The sequence below is a fragment of the Tetrao urogallus genome (genome assembly GCF_951394365.1).
Source record: "Tetrao urogallus genome assembly, chromosome: 2".
Taxonomy (NCBI): domain Eukaryota; kingdom Metazoa; phylum Chordata; class Aves; order Galliformes; family Phasianidae; genus Tetrao; species Tetrao urogallus.
In genome coordinates, this window is record NC_136814.1 from 15800682 (window position 1) to 15824644 (window position 23963).

At 47.0% G+C, this 23963-nt stretch overlaps 1 protein-coding gene across 2 annotated transcripts in view; it reads left to right on the top strand.

Annotated features, from left to right (window-relative positions):
* Window positions 1–1178: 1178 nt before the first annotated feature.
* The window catches only part of SLC8A1 (solute carrier family 8 member A1), a gene marked incomplete at its 3' end in the record, with an annotated part of 92672 nt that continues 69887 nt past the window's right edge, over window positions 1179–23963 (top strand). For both annotated transcript variants that reach the window (XM_079532444.1, XM_079532445.1), the window contains exon 1: window positions 1179–1231. The remainder of the gene's footprint in view (window positions 1232–23963) is intronic.

Sequence of the window (23963 nt, forward strand, 5' to 3'; positions counted from 1 at the left end):
TCAGTGGGTGCTGTTTTTTTTACACTGAGGAATTCAGTTCCACACCTTTGCTCCAGACACACTTCCATGTCAGATGCCATTGTGTCAGACTGCCCCTCTGCTGCCATCTGTCACATGGCAACAAAATGTAATGGGATATTGGTGGGAAGGTTCAGCCCCTACTGCCATGCCACCAACTGCCATCTGCCTTTGATGCTGTGGGCCAACATAATGAAATTAGAAGCATTACTTTCAGAGCAGCCCTTCTATAATTGGTTTTCCGACCTGTGGCATGGTATTCCCCATGTTAAAAAAAAAAAAAACAATTGTTTTGTCCAGTATCAGCTCTTCTTGAAACAAAAACCTGGTGAGATTGGAGGGGTGGGAAGGAGGACGAGGAGTAATTTAATCATAACACATCTGCAAGAAGCTTTCAAACAACAGCTTCCACTCTTTGGTGCTTCAGGCATGTCCCATGGTAGTTACTGTATTATCAGAGGAATGCTTCCTCCTGCTACTGCTGCTAATCTGGGAGCAGTCACGTGGCTCTTCTATAATCCCTCTCTCCAAAAAATTTGACTCTTAACCTTCCCTTGCTGCAGACATGATGTATATTGCATTGAAATGCTTCCAAGTAATAAACATTCAAAACCCTGACCTACAAGCAAAGCAAAAAAACAACAGCAACAAAAAGATATTTCTGAGAATAAAGTGCATGAGCTTGCAGGAAAGGGGGAAGAAAAATCTGTTTTGGTCGTTTCTACTTGCCCCCACTTAAGGATCACTTTGGAAATAATAGCAAAAAAAAATTTAATCTGGGGAGAAAAAAAAGAGAGAAAAAAGGAAAAGGGGAGAGAAAAGAGAGGAAGGAAGGAAGGGAGGAAGGGAGGTAAAGGAAGGGAGGGAGGGAGGAAGAAAGAAGGAATAAACAAAGAGGGGTACAAATCAAATAGGGGATCTAGCAGAAAAGATTGTTATTTATTTATTTCTGCTCATTGATGTGCCAGGTGAAACTGAAAGCTGCCAGATAGCTTCTTTTCGACAGCTCGAAGTTACTGTTGGGAACAGATCCATGTATGGAAGCAAAAGCAGAAAAGCATAGATAAGCTGAGATCCAGCTATGCAAACCATCTTTAGAGACACTTAAAGGACAAGTACCCCCGCTCCTTTCTTTCTGGTAAATTTAGAGACACTATCATATGAGGGCTTTTTTCCATTCTGCTGTATCCACAACTGCTGAGACTCAGCTGGGGTAAGTGAAAATGGATTCGAGCATTTCTCGGGAATAATTAGGGTTTTGGTTAACGCGGCATCCTGAGAAAACCCGTAAATCTGGTGCTGTGGGCTGGCTCCTGTAGCAGCATAGACAGTTAAGCTCCGAGCGCGGAACGCGACGTGTAGCAGCTTTCCTGTTGGAGGGACAGAAACTTTCCAAGTGTCTGAAAGAGGCAAGAAAAAAAATTCTTGGAAAACAAGCATTTTAACACTCCTGATGTGGTCTTTCAGGACACCCCATGCTAGAGCTTCAGTGAAGGGGTAGGAGGGATCAGAGGTGGCTCCCAGTGCCTGAGCCCTGCAGTGTTACTGCTTAGAAAATTCTTCACAATAGTCAAGGGGCTTTTCTCCTCTGGTCTGCCCTACTTTCGCTTTGAGACGTCCAGTTTGACGTGTGGGTTGAGCTGAGTGGACATTAGGAAAAGCATGTTGTAAACGGCTGCTGTTTTTCTTGGCACTCAGAGGCAGTTTCTCAATGTTTCTCTCCAGATTTGAGGTTGATTACATCCTGTGCGAGGATTTTTGGTATGGCTTGAACTGTCATTACAGCGTGGTGGAAGTCGACCCCAGTGAAAACAGCTGTGCACTATTGTGACTATTTCCAAAGCACAGAAGTAATTGCTCTCCTTCAAACTCACGGGGAAACATGTTAGCTCTTTGAGCTGGGCACTGGCAAAAAAAAAAGCAAAGCATACCCTTGGCAGAAAGGCTTTCTCCACTTCAGTGTTTTGTTAAACAGAACGCACACACACCAAAAAAAAAAAAAAACACACCGCACAATCATCCTCTTGTAGCCTTGGCTTGAAATCTTGCTGGTTTGGGGCCGTACAGTTTAACATGAGATTTTTCTTTAAACGCTAGAGAATCGCATCTGTACATCGGTTCATGTGCTTTCAGGTGTTAAAACGTGGTATTCATGCTCACACTGTAAAGTGCCAGGTAAAGCTTTCTCATTTTTCAGATGGTTGATAGACTGGAAAAAACAGCAGAGCAGGTGAAGTGAAATTATACAGAAAGAGCTGAACATAATATCAGGAATATGACTGAAATTGTCAGATTTCCAGAGATACAATGACAGATGATCATAAAGGGAAATTACTAGACCACAAATGTCATAAGCATTTCCATTCATGAATGAAAATGCTTTCCCTTGTTGTTACATAAGGAGAATATAATGGGAGCGTTCACTTGAAACTCCGTAGTAAAGTCTGCTGCCGAGAGGGTCTGTGAGTGCAGCCCTGGTTTCCCCTTATTTAGCAAGCATTTCTATGGACATTCCCACAAGCCTGGCTTTCACACTCACTGAGCTGCTTATCTTCCCTTTGCCTGGTTTCTTCCCATGTGCTGGAAATGTTCACAATTAGGCTGCAGCTGAGATTTGTCTGTGCCAGACAAACTTCTATTTTTTATGACAAGTACCTTTCAAGCACTTATCGCCTCTCTATAGAAACGCAAGCACGGAAATTAATCCTAAACTAAACGGGGCCAATAGCTTTTTAATTACTATCAAGCCGCTAGTAAACAACCCTTTATGCTGCTATTACAATGAAAGGACACTCCTACACTCCTCGCTTACTGGGATTGCTTCCACTGCCATTGGGTAGAGCTGCACTGAGACCTTGCAAATGACCTCTCCTTTGTGTCCTCCTCCATCAGCAGCAATACCATACAGATTGTTTCATCCCTAAAGTTTATTATTATTATCAGCATACTAGCTGTTATAAATATTTACTGTCAATTAGTCCTGGGTATTGCTGGTGTTTGTTTGGTCTCTTTTGCAAAGCTGGCAGGATCTCACTCTGAGACCCTGGGCATGAAAATAAATAGTCAAATCACCTTTGTAGTCATATTGCTAGGGAGCCTTTTACCAGCAACAAGTCACAACAAGTGGTCCCTGAACACCCACTGCGAGGTGCTCACACTCACTGCTCCTCTTCCTCACCAGCAGCCCACTGGACGCTGAGCTGAGCTTGGGCACAAAACTCACTGAGTGAGGCATCAAAGGCAAAGCCACACTTGGAGGCTGTCCTTGCTGGTGCTGTGGAAGAGAAAGCTGTCTCAACTCTGGTGGCACCTGGAGCAAGTGAGATTGTGTTGGCCTGGTCCTGAATGCAGAGTTTCTTGTGGGAAGGGACATTTGTGCTGTTTAGTATGCCCAAGAAGAGACAGTCCTCAAAATAAATCACATGGAGGAGGGCTATGCCATGATGTCATTCAGCAAGGATTTTGCAAACTGGCTCTGGCTTGTATCAGTCCAAGTGTACATCCTCCTCCCTTCAATGACTTCAATATTTTATGGTGATTCCTGAATGATGGAGTCTTAATGAGTCAGAAGATTGGAGCAGATTCTGGGGACACACTAACAGACTGATTTGCTTATCCAGCCAAGTACTTTTTATTGCCTTTCTTCTAGGGAAAACAGTTTGTAGGATGTGTCACATCCAGCTTGTAAGGAGATGGAAGGAGTGACCATTCCCCATTCAAGACATACCACAGAAAGTCAGAAGGTGTTTTATGACGGCCCTTTACAGGATGGCCCTGCCTCTGATTTTACCAAAAAGCTGATGTCTGAGGAATGTAAGGCTTCAACAATCTTGTGAAAAAGTGCCGCTGTCTTCTTTGGTTTTCTTGTGCCCAGAACATGCTCTCTTTTTCTCTTCTCTGCATATTCAGGATGTGGGACAGCGATTGACCTGGGGAAGGTTTCACTAGGGGACTCAAACACAGCACGGGCAGTTTTCCAAAATGAATGGTATTTGGGGAAAAGTCTGGCTTTGCAGGCTGTGAACACCACATGAAGGCACTACAGTATGTCCTGCAATTGCCACCTGGTGCAGCTGTCTGCACAAAGCCACTCAACATCTTTCATGCACTTGGCCACCAATCTTTCAAATAAGCGTAGCATTTCAAATGGGACTTAAAAATACACTTATATGCCTTTGCTTTGGAGAAACTGCTGCCATTTTTGTGTCATGGTGCTAAACTGTGTGCTATCCAGCTTCACAAGCTTTTTGTTCTTTATAAAACTTTGATGTATAATAACTAACTGCACATTTTGGTGAGATGAGTAAATAACGTTCCGCTGGTCTAAATCCAGTTGTCCTTTTTAGTCACTTTACAGACACAAAATACTTCCAAACTTCTGTCCCATGACACAAGTTGCCTTTAATGCAGACTCAAGTCAGTTCTTTGTGGTACTCGGTTTTCAGGACTTGGGATTTTGTTAGCGTACTGAGCCATGGTGCTGCTGAATTGTGCTCATACAAGGGAAACCCAGGGACAAAGATTTGTAGGCAAGGTATCCAGTGCACAGAGGAAGCCTCTTTACAAGTGTAGAGGGAAAAAAATGGCATGAATGCAGAGTTGCATTACCTAAAAAGTTCAGTTTTGATGTGAAGACATTCAAGGTCAGAGTGCAGTCGTTCCCCTAAGATGCACAGAGGTATTTTTCCAGAAAGGAATGGGAGACCTCTCAGTTATGCATGAGGAAGAAGAGCACAGAAAAGTACAAAGGAAACATGCTCAGACACCCAGGTGGTGGAAGGGGTTTGCTTGGAGGTGGTCCAAGCCATATGTGCTGAAGAGGACATTGTTGTCACCAAACATTTAATCCTACAAACAGAGGGAGATTTTGTTATCATCCCCCCCAGTCTTCCATGTGCTGCTATGGAGGGAGGCAGCAAAATGACAGCCTTAAGTAGTGGTGTTGTTTTCCACCAATTTACAAGTAAATCAGGCAATTTCTGAGTTGACACTCAGTTTTTAATCGATTCTTTAAGGAACTCTGTATTATTCTGGCACTACACTGGGAGAAAATATGGCAAATCAACGCAGTATGTCTGGAGGCCTTCAAAACTTGGTTTATTCTTATCTAGGGCTCCAACTGTTCCTGTGATCTAATCGTAATTGTATTCTTACTGCATGGGGTCACTGCAGGGCAAAGCTGAAGTTGTTTTAGTTTCCATACTTCAATATATTTGGATTTCTTTTGCATTTAGTGCTAAACTTCCTTCTGAGTTTGGGATGTTTGCTCTTAGGATCTTTCCCAAATCCCTGGAATGCAGAACTCTGACACTGCTAACATAAAATACAGGTTTCAGTTTCTGGTCTCTCCATCTGGGCCTTTTCCAGATTCTGGAGAACTCCACATCAGTTTATTTGTACAAAAATGTGGGCAGAGGTGGAAGGGAAAGCACTCACAGAACCGGGATTCCAGCAAATGCCAAAATTCCAGTAAAGCAGAAAGATACATGCCCCAAACTGGGTTGGGTTCAACTCTGCTTAATTATTCTTAATGACTTTTCTGTGAATATCCAAAGAAGACAAACATTCTAGAGCTTCTTCTGCCAAGGGGTTCTGTTTGAATACAGAATTTTCCCCACTGGACTGGGAGATACATGTTGGGACTGTTTTAATTCCCATGGGAATATGCTATATGGAATGAGGTGTAAAGCCCTTTTCCTCTCCTCAGTCTCCCAGTGCTTTCAAGCCCTTCCTTCATCCTGTCCAGGATGTTTCAGCAGAGGTTTTGTCTCTGGGATGTTTCCCAGGTTGTCCTGCAGACCACAGCATGCCCTGGAGGTTGCAGACTACTCCTGCATGACACCAGCACACATCATTTCCTGTCCTTTCAGAGAATTGTCCTTCCTCTCACTGGAACATTAACTTGGCTTGTTTTTCTTTTTCCTCTTACATAAGTAAAAGCAGTGAGCTAAATGAAAATGTGAAAATGGGTAAATAACAAAATACATTAAGTGCAGGAAAGCGTCCTGCAAAGCTGCTGCCTTTCTATCCTCCCACCAAAACTTCCTTGAGTCTGTCTTGGAAACTTCTGCACAACAGATGCTTCCCTTTTGCTTTCTTCTCTGCTTTGAGGTGCACTGGATACAAATTCTTCTACAAAATGATTGGAGTGGGGTTTGATGGACCAGTCTTATCTCTTGTCCTGCAACCTCTTCATCCTTCCAAACCAGCGTGCTTTGATGTCCACGTTCAAAATTAGCAACCTGCAGCAAGGTTGAATATTTATATGGGGACCACAGAGTCCATCTCTTTGGGACAGCCTGCTCTCATGCTGGTTCCCAGCTCCAGTGATCACCATATCCACACAGTGAAGAATGAAGAAAAGCAAAGGTGACGTCTCCTCTTCTGGTAACCAATTCTCAGCTCTTTGCTTTTGCTGCAGTTTGGCAAGCATAACATTAAAAATACTCCCATGCTTTCTTTTTGGCTTACAGAAAGGCTCCAAGCAGAGATCTTGTGCCTCTGCTCTAGATGCAGCAATAAACTTTTGGATTTGCTGTTAGTGTGCTGAAACTGCCAACATGTATACTGTAAAAGTAAAACCCTTCCTGTGGCCACAGACCACAACATGCTAGCAATTCGTGGTATTATCCTGTTATTCAGTGAGTCATTGTCGCTGCTGAGAAATACGCTCGGTCAAATAAGTTGCTAACAATAACACTGGATGTGAGAGACAAGTGTTTGTTTTACTGCAGCATAACTTATTCCATATGGTCCCTTACAGCATGCTAAGTCACTTTGGCCCGCCAAATATTGTTCTAAGATGACCTCCTGGATTTAGGCTGCTCTTTTGGAGCTTAGCTATTCAAGGAACAGCTCTGAAAGTATTTTCTGTTCAGGGTAAGTGGCCGATTCAGAAGCAAGACAGATGCTCTGGATTGCCCCAACTTGAGCTGGATAAGTAGGTCTTCATTTCTGTTGACCATCCAGAATGGTGGTGTTTACTGCTTTGCTGACTGCTAGGACAGCTTTCAAATGCTAGCCACATGTTATACCAGTGCTCTGGCACAAGGTGGAATCCCCATCCTGACTGAGCACCTAATATAGGTTTAATTTCTTAGCATTCACCTCCCCTGCATGTCTTTCAAAATTGCAGCCTAACCAAATATTTGTGGAAACATTCTAGCAGGTCTCCCAAATCTTATTGGTAGTGTTAATTTGTGGGCAAAATCCTGTACAAATACAGTTGTACACCTGTGAAAGGTGCCCTCCTTGCACTTTGGATATATTACTCAAAGATTAACATAAAAAAATAAAATAATCCCAGCACCACAGCAGACCCTGTGCTTGTGCTGCTGCCACATTGTGCACTGGACCCAGTCCACAGAAAGCTTGGGAAGCAAATGCATTCTCTCATTTTTAAAAACTTTTTGCCACTGATTGTGGAAAATACATGCTTTAGGAAGCATCTCTCTCCACAGCTGAGACATTTACCTTTTCTCTTGAGATGATATGGTTTGAAGTGAATTCTTAAGAACAACAGCAACCAATACTGGAGCACTTCAGAGCTGTGCTGATAACCTCATCGCTCCCCTGACGCATGACAGGTCTGCATCCTAACCTAAATGAAAGAGTTAATCTTGAAGGTTTGCTGCTGTGAGCATGAATGAAGCTGTCTGTTATGATATGGAGGAGTGAAGTGTATACAGACCTGTCATGTCTCCTTATCAAAAAGGAAAAACTTTGTACTAGCTATCAGTGAAAATCTGCTGAGTGAGCAATTGTTTGTTTAGCAACCAATCACTGGGTAAGATTCAGGACAAATCATGAGTACTTCATAACAGTTGATCATTCTTTTTGTAGCTGCTTGAAAATCTCCATTTTAAATCCCCAGAAACACACCTGAAGATCCATAATGTGGTCACAGTCCTTTCATTCTTAGAGGCCAGGGTAAGCCTCCTCCAAGTATGCCTGGTATGTGTTCAATATGCCTAAAGATGCACCTCTGTGATGGTACACTAGAAAATCTTTGGCCTTTAGCAATGTAAAGGTATCCAATTTAAGTGTTGGTACCTTAAAAATAGCCTGGCAGACTATTTTTAAAGCACGCTTTGATGCGCAAACCTAGAGGAATGCTACAAAACAGGGCAAGTTTGTAAGCATTTCAAGATGTGCCACTACTCATGTTTCCTAGACATTTTCTGTCCCTGTTGATAAAAACGTATCCAATTTTAACATTCTTCTCTTTGAAACAGACAGTTTGATTATCTTGAAATGTGCCTTGATGTATGCAGCCTACAGAAACTAACAAGACAAGTTTGAAGCCTTTAACCTTAATAAAGCTAATGTTTCACCATGCTAACTCCCCGCCTACATCCTGACTTGTAGCTGTCTTGCTTGTCTTCGGAGGGGATTTCATGTGACGTTTTTGACTGTGATTTGTGCAAACACTCCACTCGAGCCAGTTCTGTCCTCCTAGAGCCCTCGCCACAATGTGTTGGACCCTGCAATGAGCCAGGGAAAGGCCCGGCAGACCTCAGACCTGGCTGATACAGCTCATTCCTAGTGCTTTATTTTATGGTATTGTTTTTGCCCCTTTGAATCTCCCCAGGTTCTGCTTCTTTACCAAGTTCAGCTCCTCCCAGACAAGCCCTCCATTCATACATATTAATTCTTTCCTCACCGGCCCTGGGTTGCTGACTGTCTACACTTGTTTGTTATTCATGATATGGTTGCCTTGGTAATTTCTACTTCAGTCAACAGCTAAGCTGGTGGTCTGCTTTTGTTACACTTGATGTTTCTTTTCTGCCATTTTTCATGCTGCTGTCTATTTAGTGTAACTACTGGTCAGGGATACTCAGCTGCATAGACATTGTTCCTCTGTTTATTCCCAGTGGGGTCTGGTAGCTTCTCAAACCATTTCATTGTGACATGCCTTAAGTTAGTCTCCTGTATGGTGTATTACGTTGCTCTGGGGAACAGCCAGCCATTCCTCATGCTGCAGCTTGGGCAGGGAATTTGTCTGCCCACCTTACATATAGCTGTCAGGAGGGCAGGAGAGAGAGTGGAGGACTTGATAAGGATTTGAGGCAGGACAGATATTCACAAAACAAGTCTTTCCGTGTCACCTGCTTCTGAAAGCATCTGGGAAAGCTTCAAGCACAAAAATGATCAGAAGAGGTTGCTAAGAGAGGTAAATGATGCATGTCTCCTGATTGTTCATCTGCTTGTCACCTTCTTTATGAAACGATGCTGAGAGCTGGGCTGCTGACACCTGATCTGAGCACGCTAGAGGTTTGCACATTCGATCTTGAAAGCTTTCCATGACGCAGACTCCTCACTCTCTGCAGACAATCCAGCTACCCACACCATTGCTCTCATGGCTGGAAAGTTTTTCCGCGCATCAAACTTCAGTTTCCCCAGCTGATGATTAACCTCCTGACTTCTTATTTTATCAACAGTGGAGTGGGAAACATCTATTCCTTCAGATTTATGAGGTTATGTCTTCCGTAGACTTGACAGTCCACATTCCTTCAGTGTTTCCTCTTCACATCTTCTAGGCCTCTCACTTCTCCTATTTATTCCCACCTTCCTGATGTCACTGACCATGTAAATACAGCTATTAACTCTGCAGTGCACAAATGCCAGATACTGTTAACAGCTCTGGCACAAATACCAGAAATAACACACTGATATCTTGAAGTTGCAGGACCCAGAAGCTTTCTTAGTGTGTGTGTGAACCACGTGGAAGGGAGACAAATGAAGAAGAAAAGCTCAGGTGAGGCAGGAGGTGAAGCAGTGGTTTTGGTTCAGCGCCAAGGCGTGTGTGAATCCCCAAGTCTCTGTTCTATTCTGTCCCCCAGTGCTGCACATAAATAACAACATCGCAGCAACCTGTGTTCTCAGATTGACAGCTATGTGCAGGAAATTGTCTCACCTGTTGAAGAGATGGGAGCACCCGTGGGAGAGAAGGAGTTTGTCTGAATAAGCAGAAATGCAGAGAGAAGAAGCTGGGTCTTGCACAATCTGCATTAAGAAACATCTGCACGCATGCGTTCCTTCACAAACCCACCCACGTCTCTCCTGCATTTGCAAACCCAGGAATGCAGCCTCACAACCCAAACTGCTTTGCCAGAAGCACAGCTTCCCATAGGAGCAGATTTTCACAACGGACCTGGGGTCTTCTAACCTTGATATGGTTGGCAAAGTATCATCTCCCAGTGTTTTAAAGCACTGCACAATCTGGAAAGCTCTTCAACTCCAAGCAGTTCTGAAGAGGCTCTGTTTGAAATTCCAGCTGGAGAGCAGGTTGGCACGTGGCTTCACAAGGAATTTGAAACAGAGAATATAGCCTCACAAATAGTGTAGTTTCATTTCTCCAAAATCCCCCAGAAGAAAAAAAAAGTCACTAGGTTATCAGGAAGTTAAATCTGTTTTCTTCTTTGTTTGCAAGCTCTCTATGTGCAGGGCTTCAATTACTACATTTAGAACAAGATGCATAGCACAGAGAATTTCTGGTCCATGCATCTTCAGGGTTGCAAAAGAGAGAACGTTCCTCCAAAACAGCAAGATCACATTCCAGTAGAGGTCCCTATTCCCTGGACTTGCATCTCAGGACCCCCCTGCTAGTGCAGCATGAGTTAGAGCCCATTCATTCAGCTTCTCCTTTGAGAGAAGTCATTTCTCCTCCTCTTTTCTAATAGGCTTGAGTTTTGCGAGGTGTTCCAGCAGCTTTCTTGGCTTGGAATATATAAATAAAATATAGAGAAGGTGCCTCAATGCAGTTGAGGTCAGTCACTCTTCACTTCTAATGAAAAGGTCTCTTTTCCCTGGAGTACACAGCCTAGCTTAGGGCTGGCAAACAGATGGTGCTGAGGAGGCCAAATTACCTTCACAACCAGGGGCCACAGCCAGAGCTATGCACTACATCTAATTTGCCCTGGCACTCCTACTGATAGCCATCGCAGGAAGATCAAATGATGGATATGGCCTCATATGACACTGGAGCTGCTGAGGAAGCATCATACAGTCTTCAAGTGGCAATCCGTGGCTTTCCAGGTCTTGCCACATTATCTTGGTGCTTGCACTTTTGTTGTTTCTTGAAGTCCCAGCTGGCACACTGCAATTCTGCAGCCCCTTGATGTAGACTCCTCTGGAGGCAGAGTCCCTGGGCTGTTGCTTTCACTGAGAAACACTCTTTGATTGACCTTGCCTTGCATCTGCATTTCTAGTTCCTGTATTCTGCAGTTTTGCAACAGCACAACAAAGCTGCTTTTTTTTCCTTTTTTTTTTTTTTTTTTTTTTTCTTTTTTTGTGTGGTGGGAAAAGATGCTAAGGGACAGGCAGTCAAGAAGGGGACATCTGGTCCTTCATTTTACAGTGACTCAGGCTAGGAGGCGGTTTTGGCCTGTGGAACAGGGATGAGAGTGAGATGCTGGTGCTGTTGAGACAAATGACAGCTGCCAGAAGGCTTTAGAGCTTCTACCCCCAAAAAAGTGAGATTCTGAGGCTGTGTTCAAAGTGTGAATGTGGTTTTGCACGCTAGATGTTTGCGAAATATGTGCAGCCCCCAAATCTGTGCCCTACAAGTTCTGCTTTCTGCTCAGCCACATGGCAGGTTTCCACATCCAAGGGCTCAGTCAGGCCAATGAACCCCTGCCATGTGTTCAGACCTCCCCAGGACGATCAGGACTCAGACTGTGCCATATGCTGGGAAATAGCTAGGCAGGCACTGCCTGGAGGGCTCAAACAAAAGTGTACAAGGTACAGTGCAGAGGACTGCCCTTCCTGCTCTTTGCCATGCCCCATTCCATCCATCGTGTCTCTAAATGCCTGATTTATCCTCCAACCAGCAAAGGCAGGTGTGAAGGTGAGACTGAAAGCGAATGTTCATAATTTCTGGAAACTATGCCTGGGAAATATCTTTTCTGGAAACACAATTCATAGGGATCTCCAGGTCTCTGCCAAGAACAGACAGAGGAGAGCCAAGGGAAGGTTCAGTGGGCACACGCACAAGCTTGCTGCAGGGAGGAGCAACGACAGATGGATGGCAAGCCAGAGGTGACATCCCATCTGCTCCCACAGGATCTCCCTGGCACCTCCTGAGGGACTCAAGGAACACGTGGACAGAAATGACTAAGCATTAGCTGAGGGCTCACTGGTTATACTCCAACATTATTTGTACCCACAAAAGAGAGCCGAGACTAAAACATCCCATTGAGATGTTCCAGACATGGCTGGACAAGAGTGGTAGGGCAACTGCTCAGAAATATGTCTTTTATAGGGCATTTGGGGCAAGATTTTTAAATGCAAGAAATATCTAGATGTTTGTGTCTTCCTCCTCCAAAGCATGCAGGAACTCAGGTGTCTTCACAAAGTACTGAGTGGAGATTTGGCCTGCACCAATCTGTCCTGCAGACTCCACAGTCCACTAACTCCTTTATTTGCAGGGAGGAATCATCTTTCTGCTCTGCATATATAGCCAATATCCAAAAACCTCCTCCAGCAATTGCAGGGAGGTGCAGGCTGCTGTCGGAAGGAGCTGTGGGTGTGTGTGAATGAGTGAATGAATGAATGAACCATTCCTTAGCATCAGCACGAGAATCTCCATGATTTTGAGACCACTAATTAGTGGTTGTAAGTATGTTTGCAGTGGTAGATGTTCACTTGCATGGCTGCAAAGAGAGGCAGGGAAGAAAGATAGCTACCCCTTGGGTTATGCTTTTTCTTTCCCAACCCAGCTCCACATTTTAAATGGCAATTTTGGAAAGCAAAGGTCTGGATGTGCCTGGAAAGAGGTGTGTGAGGGAATGGAGAATGAAAGACATCTTCTCCCAGCCTATCAGCCTCATGGCCCTCCCAGCCAGGCACTTTTCACATAGATGAAGGAAACTCACTGATATGGGTGAGATAATTCTTGATTTCGCTTTTCCTGTCTCCATGCAGTTCAGGCTGGGTGTTGTGAAGGGCACATTTCTATGGGTTAATGAGCATCAACTGGCAGACTTTGGTTTTCTTCATTCCCCCATTCCTCCGATATCACAAAAGATCTTCCAGCTGGAGAAGCCTGGGGGTGAGGAAGGAGTCAGCTGAAAGGCAGGGAAAGGCAGGCTGGGGACATGCCTGGTTCTTGAGCAAGCAGCCCAGCAGTTAGCAGGGTGCACCAAGTTAATATCTCCCTGCTCCAGAGGAGTTGTGTACCATATCCAGTGATAAAGCTGGGAAGTAGGTCAGCAACATAACTGAGAGAAACGAGGAGCATTAGGGAGAATTTCACAGCTGACAGCTAATTAAAATCTGAGTTCTACTGCTTACTGTTGCACCGATTAGATTTCAGCATGCAGGGATTGTGTTTGCTGCAAGGGAGCCACTTGCCTCAGATCATACAGCTTGTGCCAGCTCGCACAGCGCCTTACACCCAGCAACTGCTGCCAAACCAGATCCAACTACTGGACACAAAAGGGTCTTCCCTAAACCAAAGTATTTGGAAATGCTTTTCATCCAGTGTGTAAGTAATAAGTTCTTAAAGTGAAACCAGAACTACATACAAATAACTGTGGCAACACTTGTAACAACTCATTGTTGTTCATCACAGCGAATTTTTCAAATGGGTTTTGTGATGTTATCCATGTCTTACACCAGATCCCAACCAGAGAAATGTGGTTTCCTATCCTCACTGGGGAAAATGGTGATGCAGGAATCTTATCCTCCCCGTCAGAAAATAAATAAATAAATAAATAAATAGGAAGGAGGGAGGGAGGGAGGAAGGAAGGTAGGAAGAGAGGAAGGAAGGTAGGAAGGAAGAAAGGAAGGAAGGAAGGAAGGATTCTGGCTTGCTATTGTGTCAGTGGCAACATAAATTGCACACATGGCTGACCAGGTAAGAGGAGAAAGTGTAGGAAGGTGCAAGAGCTGGGAGTGTGGCTCTGGCTCTGTGGGGTTCACACTGCACCTGAGGGCCTAAGTACAGAGGGCTGCTCAAGGTCACTGGGTACTTGCAGCTACCAGATTGTGGGTCATTAGCTTTGGTCCTACTTTAAGTAGTTAAAGTGATGGAGTTTTTTCTGGAGGGCAGGACAATGGGTTCATCTAGTCCTTGCTGGTGCCAGCAGAGGGTGGAGGAGTCATTCAGGCGTCGCAGGAGGTGAACTGCCCACTCTTGGGTCAGCCTGAGGTGCAGCACGTCTACGTTGGCTGAGTTCTCTGGAGCTGCTGGCTTCCCGCAGGATCTCCCATGGACAACTATCTAGTTAAGCAAGGGAAGCCAGCTGAAGGTATCTTTTTGGACTTCAGCAAAGCTTTTGATAGGAAGCACCTTCTTACACCTTCCCACGGTATCCTCCTGGACAAAATGCCCATCACAGAAGTAGACAAAAATATAATCGATGGGTGAGCAATTGGCTGATGAATCAGGCCCAAAGGGTTACGGTAAATGGAGTTATATCAGGCCGGTGCCTTGGTCACTAGTGGGATTCCCCAGGGCTCCATTTTAGGGCCAGTTCTCCTTTGTGTTTTCATAAATGACATGGGTGTAGGACTCGAAGGTGTTTTAAGCAAGTTTGTTGACAATACTAATTTTGGAGGAGATGTTGACTCCATCAAAGGTGGAGAGGCCTCAGAGAGAGATCTAGACAAATTGGAGAGCTGGGCAATCACCAGCCATAGAGTTTAACAGAAGTGCCCGATTCTGCACCTGGGGAGAAGAGCAGCCCTGGTTGTATGTATAGGCAGGGGGTGAGATGCTGAACAGCAGCCCTGCTGAAAGGGATGGGGGGTCTGGCTGACAGCAAGTTGCACAGGAGCCAGCAGTGTGCCCTGGCACCAGGAGGGCCAACCTGGGGGGCACCAGGCCCAGTGCTGCCACCGGCCAGCACGTCCCCTGTGCTCTGTGCTGTGTGGCCTCATCTCCGGCGCTGGGTGCAGTCTGGGTGTCACAGCACAAAACGGATATAAAACTATTAGAGAGCATCCAAAGGAGGGATGCAGAGATGGGAAAGGGTCCCAGATAGGACAAGGTGTATGAGGAGTGCAGAGGTCCCTGGGGTTGCTCAGCCAAGAGCAGAGGAACTGAGGGGAGGCCTCATGGCGGTTGCAGCTCCTCACAGGGAGCGGAGGGAAGTGCGGAGCTCTGCTCTCTGTGACAGCGACAGGCCTGAGGGAACGGCATGGAGCTGTCAGGGGAGGGGCAGCTGTGGATTAGGGACAGGGTCTGCTCCAGAGGGCAGTGGGCACAGAACAGGCTGCCCAGGGCAGTGGGCATGGCACTGAACATGGCAGAATTCAAGAAGGGTCTGGACAACACTCTCAGACATATGGCCTGATTTTTGGCTCCTGTGTGGAGCCAGGAGTTGGGCGTGATGATCCCTCGATGGTCGGGATGATGATCTTAGTGGTTGTTTCCAGCCTTAATGATTCAGTGATCTAATGGTTCTCTTCTTGGGTCCCTTCCAACTTGGGATATTCTATGATTCTACGATTCCCCCCAACTCCACTGAACCCCTGCAGGAAAGAAGGCTCTGAGGGTTCAGTGTCTGTCCTGGATGTGGCCAGATGCAGAAGAAATTCCCAAGGCACTAAATGACTGGAGCATCCCTTGATTGCCACCTCACAGCCCCATAACACCTACTGTCCTATGCAAACATCATGACACTGGGAATGTGATGGAGGGAGTGAACCCCAAACCCGGGCCCCTTGGGACTCTCCTGGCCTCTCTGCCTCCACACAGCAGCAAAGGGGACTGCGGCAGACACAACAGTATACTCCTTGCACCCCGCTGCCTATCTTTCCATTCCTCCCAGGGCTCCTAACCCAATGATAGAGGGAGTGGGGGGATGCGGGGGGAGCGCTGTGCCAGCTGCTCCCTTACTCTGCAGGGTGCAAATGGGGTCGTACTTGCTCCGGCAGGCTGCAGGGCAGCCGGGGCTGTGGGACCGGGAATTGGTAGAGCTGGGGGCAAGCAGGACAGGGCTGGGGGCTGCCCCGGGCAGGGCAGGGAAGGGCAGGGCGGGCAGGACGGCCGGGGGTGGGTCCGCAGCCAGCCCTGCCTTTCAAAGTCCCTCGCTCCGAGGAGGAAATCGGGAAATATTTCCAGCGGCAATAGCGGCAGCAGCAGCAGAAGGAGGAGGAGGGCTGGAGCCGCGGAGGGGGGACGGCGGCTTTCTCCGCGGGGGGATGTGGAGGGAGGGGAGGCTGCCTGCGGGGCGGGCCGGCTGAGCGCATCCCCGGGGCTGCGCGTGTGTGCGCTTCTCCATCCATCCTTCCATCTCTCCCTCCCTCCCCTCTCCCTCCCGCCCGCCCGCCCGCTGCCGCCGCAGCCGCGCACCGGGGCTCCGGCAGCCGCCCCGCGCCCCGCCGCGATGCCCCGCCGCTGCTGAACCGGCCCCGGCCGCACCCGCCGCCGTCCCCCAACCGCCGCACCGCCAGGTAAGGACAGCGAGTCGCCGGTCCCCGCCCTATCGCATTTGGGGGTCCCGGAACCGGGCGGGGACGAGGTAGCCGGAGCCGTACGGGAGCCGCCGGGTAAGCGGAGAGGGGGGATGCCGCCCCCCGCCCCAGGGATGCTTTTTGCGATCCGGCCGCGTACCTTGAGGCGAGGCGATGGGGCCGATGGCGACGTTGAGGGCGCCTCCCCTTACTCGGGAATGCGGGAGAGGAGAGCGGGCTGCGGCGAGCCGCCCCCCCCGGGGGGCTTCGGGCATCTGCCGCGGGGGGAGCCGCGCCCCCGCCCAGCAGCGCTGCGGACTCCCCCGGGCCGGGCTGCTTTCCTCCAGCCGCGGGGTTTTCTGCCTCGAAACGATTCCCGAGGTGAGCGATAGAGACACCTGCGGCCACGCCGAAATTCCCTTTTTCCTCTCGAGCGGCACGCGTTCTGAAGGGCTGGCATGAAGCAGCATGCATCACGTAGGCTTTGTCTAGGTGGAAGCATGGCTGGGGCTCTTCCGTCATCTCTAGTTTAATTCTTCAATCGTAGCCTTGTTACTTCCCTCCCGCCGAGCCATTCTAAGCAACCTCGCGCTCTGCTCTGTCTCCAGGGCGAAAGCAAACTGCCAAGATGTTGTAGAAATGCAGCAAGCGCTAGGGAGAACCGGTGTCTGGAAATGAAAGCTGTAGTAAAACCACAAGGTCACAGGCGTGTGGGTGCAAGCGGTTGATTTCAGGGCTCCTCTTGCTCATGCTTTGCTTGAAGCCTTTCCTCCGGTCCCAGATGTTGGAAAGCTGTGAGGCGGGTGATAGGAACAGGGAGGTTGGGGTTCTCCACGCGCTCTGCCAGTTCCCGCTTTGGCTTTCTGATGCTTTTTTCACGCCACCATGAAGAGAAGAGGTGTGCTTTTATTCAGAGGAGGGAAGCTGGGATGCTCACACATTGATGTGGTGATGGCAGCAGGGAAAAAAAAACAGCTGTGCTGCGTGGCTTTGGCTGGGGCAATGGACATCACCAAAGAAAGGCATTTGTGTTCACTTGGGTGCGTCTGATAAACGTTTCCATCTCCCCCCTTTCCTTCCAGCTGGTTCTTTAATCACAGCTTTGCCCCTCTTACAGCATTTAAACCAAACAAAGGCACAGCCAAGCATTTGTACAGCCAGAACCCCCCCTCTGTCTCCCCAGGGAAGTTGATTCGTGGCCTGACTCCTCTCTTGTTGCACCAGCTCATTTTCTCTGGAGATACAAACAGCTCCAAAGCCCAGGATGGGAAATGTGTTGCTCAAAGCTCCCTTTGTACGAGGGTTTGTCTTCAAGATATTTGAGGATACGCTCACTTTTCATCCTAGCATCCCTGAATGCCAACACCAAATAGCAGTTCTAAGCCAATGAAATTTTCCCTGCTTCTTTCTACCCTGCCCTCATTGAGCTTTTTGAGGTCTTATTTGTATATTTCCCCTGAGATGGTAACATTGGCTGTTCTGGGGCTGCCCAGACTGAACGGGTTTGCTCTCTGGGCACTGCTGTATATGGCATGAGCTTGTCTCACGTCCCTGCTCTCATGATGCCATGTAGGCACAAGCCCTTCTCTGGTTGCCCTGGCCTTTCTTTGGTGGTGTCCTGCTCTGCTCAGGGCTGTCATGGTTACAGTTTTCTAGCATTCCATGTAGGACAAATGTTGGTTTTCTGCTCTGTTTTTGGTGCCATACAGTTCTGCCAGCTTATGGGAGAAAAGCCTCTGTTCTCCAGCATCCCAATGAAATTCGAATCTTGTAATAAAGCCCAAGGCACTGGCATCACTGGAGGACCACCAAATTCCTCGTGGCCAACACAAATGATTGTGATATGGGCACCATAAGCAGCCTAAGCGCTTGGTGCTGACTGCAACCTCTCCAGCTATTTCCAGGAAGCTCAGAGGAACTCGGCTTTCTCTGTTATCTGTACCCCTTTGGCAAGTTTAGCTGAAATTGGGTGGGGGGGATGGACAAACAGACATGGAAAGTGTGATTTCATAGGCCTGGCTTCCTAAGGAGATTTGCTGCTGTGGAGATGGAGAAGGTGGGCAAAGTGGGGTGGAGGGGTGGCCAACCCTGACATGAGGTAAGCCTGGCAGCACTGGGGCCTGACCTAGTGGCACTGGGGCTCAGCTGCCTTTCCTGGGATCTAGAGATCTAATATCCGGGTGGAGCTGGGGACACAGGAGGGATCCCCAATCCCTTCTGCTTCTTCCTGCCGCGGAGCCCAAGAGAGGATCCCACACACAGCTGCCAATCCGAGGGAAAGTGGGCACAGGCAGGCACGAGGAGAGCAACAGGCCTGCTAATTCCTCCTGTCCTATGGTAGCCCTCATGTCTGGGCAGATGATTCCTCCCCCAGGCTACCCGGGAGCTCCGGGCTTGTTGACAGCCTTTTATCCTCTAAACAGTCATTTTATAGTGGGAAAGGATGCCGCTCAATAAATAAAAGACAAAAAGGCGTTGTGAGGATAGGGAAATGGTTTGAAGACAGAAGCAATGAAGAGGGGAGATGTTAAAAAACAACAACGCAGCACAGAAAGAAATTAAGGATTTCTCCCTTGCTTCTCATTTCCTGGCATTTTCCTTGCTGAGCTTGTGTATCACAGGAGAAGGGACAGCTCGCCACTCGGTCTGCATACATTAAAAAGCAAAGCTGGAGTTTCCCTCACAAACACTCCTAAGCTCATTCTCTACAGGCTTACCCCCAAATTCAACCAATCTGGCTGAAATTTTACATCGGGGCCGCTTTATTTTCTCTATTTATCTGTTTATTTTGGAAAGTTGCTGGGGAGATTGTAGGAGGGAATTGGATGCTGTATGCAAGAGATAGATAGGATACTTGGAAAAATCAGTCACAGACTGATAATTATTCTAACTTCTTAATGGCCTTTACAGAAAACAGGGTGGTCTGATGTGTATTTTACTCAATTGGCTTCGTAAAGGGCTTGTGCCTCTGACTATATTTGGAAAGGTTTTGATGGTTTTTGTACTGATGCAATCAGGATGCTGACAGCCTGGAAATCATTTTCCTGATGTGGAGATCTGGAGGGTCATGGGCAGGGAATGCCAACAGCTTCAGCATGGCAGAGCTGGGAGAAAGAAGAAGGAGCAGGGCTGCGAGCCAAGGGCTTTCCAAGCTGTGTTTAAAGTGACATCGCACTCTGCAGTGCATTTGGACACAGCAGCTTTCCTCCACGGGTTCAGATGTCTGGCCAGCATGGTATTCAGCTCCTTCTCCTGCTTGGATGGGTACAAATCACAGCTTGCAGGAGCTGTGCCATAGGGCAGTGTCCAGATCAAGCCTGTTGCATCCCTTTTGTGTCCCTCAGCTTCAGGAAGCTGGAGGTAGGCTCCTTGCTGATTTCCTGATTGATTCTCAGAGCTCAGACAACCAATTTGTTGGTGCTTTTTCCTACAGTTATCACATCTTTTCCCAGTGCAGGATCTGCTCAAGCCGCTCTGCTGTAAATCACAGTGCTGCTTTCAACAAGGTGCAGGTGTGCAGGATGCAGCACGGCCGGGAAGGGTCAGAAGGGGGGTGGAGGAGGCTGTTAGTCCTCTGGAGGTGGAGAGACAAAATAGATGCCATGGAGGTGAGGTGTGCAGAGCTTTCCCAAAGGGAAATGGCTTGCATTTGACTATTGGGTGCTGCTTGCCTGCAAGACAACCTGGGAGAAGGGTGTGAGGATTTGAATAAGACAGGTTTCAAACAGTGCTGCTCCCATCTTGCACTGGTGGCACAGCCATAGGAATGCTGTACAAGCTGGCACCAAATTCACCATCATGCTGATGGTACAGTGGGGCAGGCACAGCTGGGTATCTGTCTGTGGTGCTGGCTGTAATGATGTGAATGCCACTGGGTTACAGCTGCTATGTGTTGCAGAATGTTTGTTGTCGAATGCTCGAAAAATATTTCCCATGGAAAGTCTTTTTGTGCAGCCACTCCTTCCTCGTGAACCCAACCTTTCTTGCCCAAACCCTATACCAAAGGCATCCAAGCTAGCAGTATTATTTCAGTGCTCTCAATAGCAATGCTGCCTGTTGCAGTTGGTTGCAAACCTGATCACGCAAAGGTACTGGATCTAAAAGTAGACATGGTGAGGGCGAAGTGCCCAGACGGGAACGGGACTTTGGAGAGGCTGCTGCAAAGGAAAAGCTGTGCACTGCTGAAGCTCAGAGCAGCTTTCAGGCTGGCTTTGCATGCAGCAAGCAGCCAACCTGAAGGAGTATTCCTGCCAGGGAATGATCGAAGGAGGGTCCCAAAATCTGGTTTCTCCTGAGTTGCAGGCTGGAGCACGAACTAGGAACATGAGTTCCTAGTTTACCAATCTGTAAAGCCCAGGTCTGGGGGAAAAACTCAAGCTCCCTTTTCCATTCGAAAGGCAAATATCTCTGCAACCCTCATAGCCTCGCTCTGTGCAGAAGCTGCTCTCCTGGGGTTTTACAACCCTGAAGGCAGGAATAAAAGCTGGACAAATGTCCCTTGGCTGGGGTCTGGATGCAAGCTGAGCTTGCCTTGAAGGGATCACACATTCCTGCAGGCTTTCCCCTCTGACTATGTGAAAGCTGCTGCTAGTGCTTTGAGAGCTTTTGGGGAGCCAAGCTGGGGGCTGGCTCCCAGTTAGCTCCAGCTCTGCTTGAAAGACCCCAGGCACCAGATCCAACAAGAAAATAAACTCTGGGTCTGCTTTGTGGTGTAAGGGCAATGCTTATTGGCAGGGTTGTGCCGATCCAGGGTGGTGGCTTGTGGCTCGTCACCACACACATACAGCCAGCTCATGCGTTTGCTTTTCTTGTTGATGGCCTGGCTGGGAAATGCAATTGAGACACCTTAATGAAAAGCTAGCAAAGTTGGCTTTGAAGGGAGAGCTGGCATTCCGGTAGCCTTGCTTCTTGGTACAGAATAATATGAATGATTTGTCTGGGAATATTCCTACCGCTGCCTCTGCAGCAGAGTGCTGACCATGGGCCGAGACCCCGTGCAAATGCGGAGCAAGAGGGTCTCCGGGGACTGAGCTGTTTATTTTGGATTGAGCAAATAAAGAAACACTGCTAATTTTATAGCAGCTGCTTCTCTAAGAGATTTTGCGTGTCAGACTCCAGTTGTATACGCATAACCAGCATGTTGTGGCCAAGCAGTTTCTAACCCTCCATAATTTCTGAGTCTGGTGTTAATAACATTGATTGTGAATTGGTTCCAGGAGGACCGGGGGAGAAGAGGAGGTGGGTTGTGAATCTTTCTTGATGACTGCACCACAGAATGTTGGAGTGTCCAGTGCAAAGTTGGGGGGCGCTATGGCCACTCAAAGAAAGCCACTTGCACTTTGCCAAGGCTGGCATATTTTTCCTTATTGAGGTCCAGCACTTTTCCACCCATCTGAGCCCTCCAGAAAAGTCCCACATCTCTTGTCTTCGGCAGTCTAAGGGAAAAACATTGTTTGTACATGAAGAGCTGCATGGGAAGGCCAGAAAGATGGATTGTTCAGATGCAAGCCTCTAGGCTTTTGTTCCTCCCGTTTAACAAAATATGGGACTTGATTAAAAGAAAAAAATTGTAGTAGAATATTTGAAAGAGAAGAAGATGGAAAATAAGGTTCAAGTGACTTATTAATCTGATTTAGTGGGTGGTTTTTTGTTTTTTTTCTGGCTGAGAATTCCAGTGCTCAAATCCTTTTAAGACGGCAGAGTTGGTCTAAAGTGTGATGGGACTCTCCTATTCTTTATGACCTGAATCAGTGACCCAAAGCATAATATTTTCTCTAGAACCATCTGTTTTCTCCTCTTGCCAAAGGGATTTCACAATGCCTGGTTGCTCTGAATAATTGTACATGTACGAGATATAACTTGCCACAGGGAGAAAATTAACTAAACAAGGGCAGGTGGATGTTTTGAATTTTCTGCTGAAACTACTGCCCTTTAGAAAGAGATGGTGAAGAACCACAAAGATAAGTAATACTTTATGCTCCTATTATTTTTTTCTTAAGCATACATATTTTAAAATAATACTAACAATAAAGAAGCACTTAGGAGATATCTGGGATAAACAGATTAGATTCTAAGTCAGCCTGTGTTTCCCTGTATCAAACATCTCCAAGACTGCTTTAAAGCAGCATGAAACACAGTCAGGATTACAGATGTTGGGTCATGCTTTGGCTAAACTTCAATGACCGTGAAAGCATTTCTGCTTCAACATAGCTATCTACCAAATGGCATGCAGCAAGGTACTCTTCTTTACAAACATCACATTTCCAGCTTTTTACTTCAGATCTGTAGTCGACTCGTGCCTGCATTCTGAGAAGCAGAACGTGCACAGGGATTAGAGACTTCTGACTCCAGCAATAAGAGCTTTTCATAGCATCTTGTTCATCTTATCTGTTCTTAGCACCTAACTCTGTGAATTGCTCACTTCCTGTTCAGTGTATCCTTTTCTTTACTTAATTAGAAAACTGAAGGAGTGGATTGTGGCACAGACCAACAATTCCCAGTGAAGAGATGTCATTTACATAAAACTGTTTTAATATATTTTCTGTATTATTCTTCCATATCAATTATCTACTACAGCATCCTTCAATAAAAGCAAACCGAGCAGAGGAAATTCATCCCTTGTTACGACATCTCTTTGAGGAGTAGATTCTATAGCGTGGGTGCAAGATGGTACTCACTCGTCCAGATAGTTCTTCATTTGCACACAGCCTGTCCCTGCATAAAATGCCCCTGCATTTGGTGGTGGTGATCAGGCACTCTTCTTTAAGTAGGTGTTGGTGTGTCCCTGTTGAGGAGGATAAATGCATCTCCCTGGAATGCAATCAGCAGTGCTGGGTGTAGAGCAGCCTAGCTCCCGGCTGTGCTGAGGAACAGCCCTCCTCAAGAAGGAAGAGGAGTGGCTTTGCCACCTCACTCAGGTCATACGTAGGCACAAGTGGCAACTGAGATGCAGCCTTTAACTCATCTATAGCTCCAACTGCATGCAGCTGTACATCTGGTGCTAAGTGACATGGCTTAGTGATGGTCAGTTTGATGGTTGGACTTGATGGTCTTGAATGTCTTTTCCAACCTAGATGACTCTGTGACCCTGTGATCTGTTGGACGCCCTCTGTGTTTACCAGAGACCAGGCAGATGGCATGTGGGGGGCAAGACCTGCCAGGCATGGCAGTGATGCTGGTTTGACCTCCTGCTTATGTCATTGTCTCTGGTATGAACAGGTCTGGAAATACCATCCTTCTCTTAAAAAAATGAAGTCTTCCACAGCTTTGCTCTTTTCATTTTTGTTTCTGGAGTGTTGTTTTCTTTTTATGAGCAAAACCAATTCAGCCTTTTGTAGGCTACAGCAAAGTAAAGGTATTGACATGCTCATTTCCTTCTCTTCATAGAAATGTTTTTAAGTACTGTGTGATTAAATTAACTTGGAATGGAGAAATGAAGTATAGCAAAGGCTCTCCTTGAGAAGAAAATATAGCTTTAATAACTTCTATTGCCTAGTAAAATTGAGAATTTAACACTGAGCATGCTCGGGTATTTGCACTAAGGA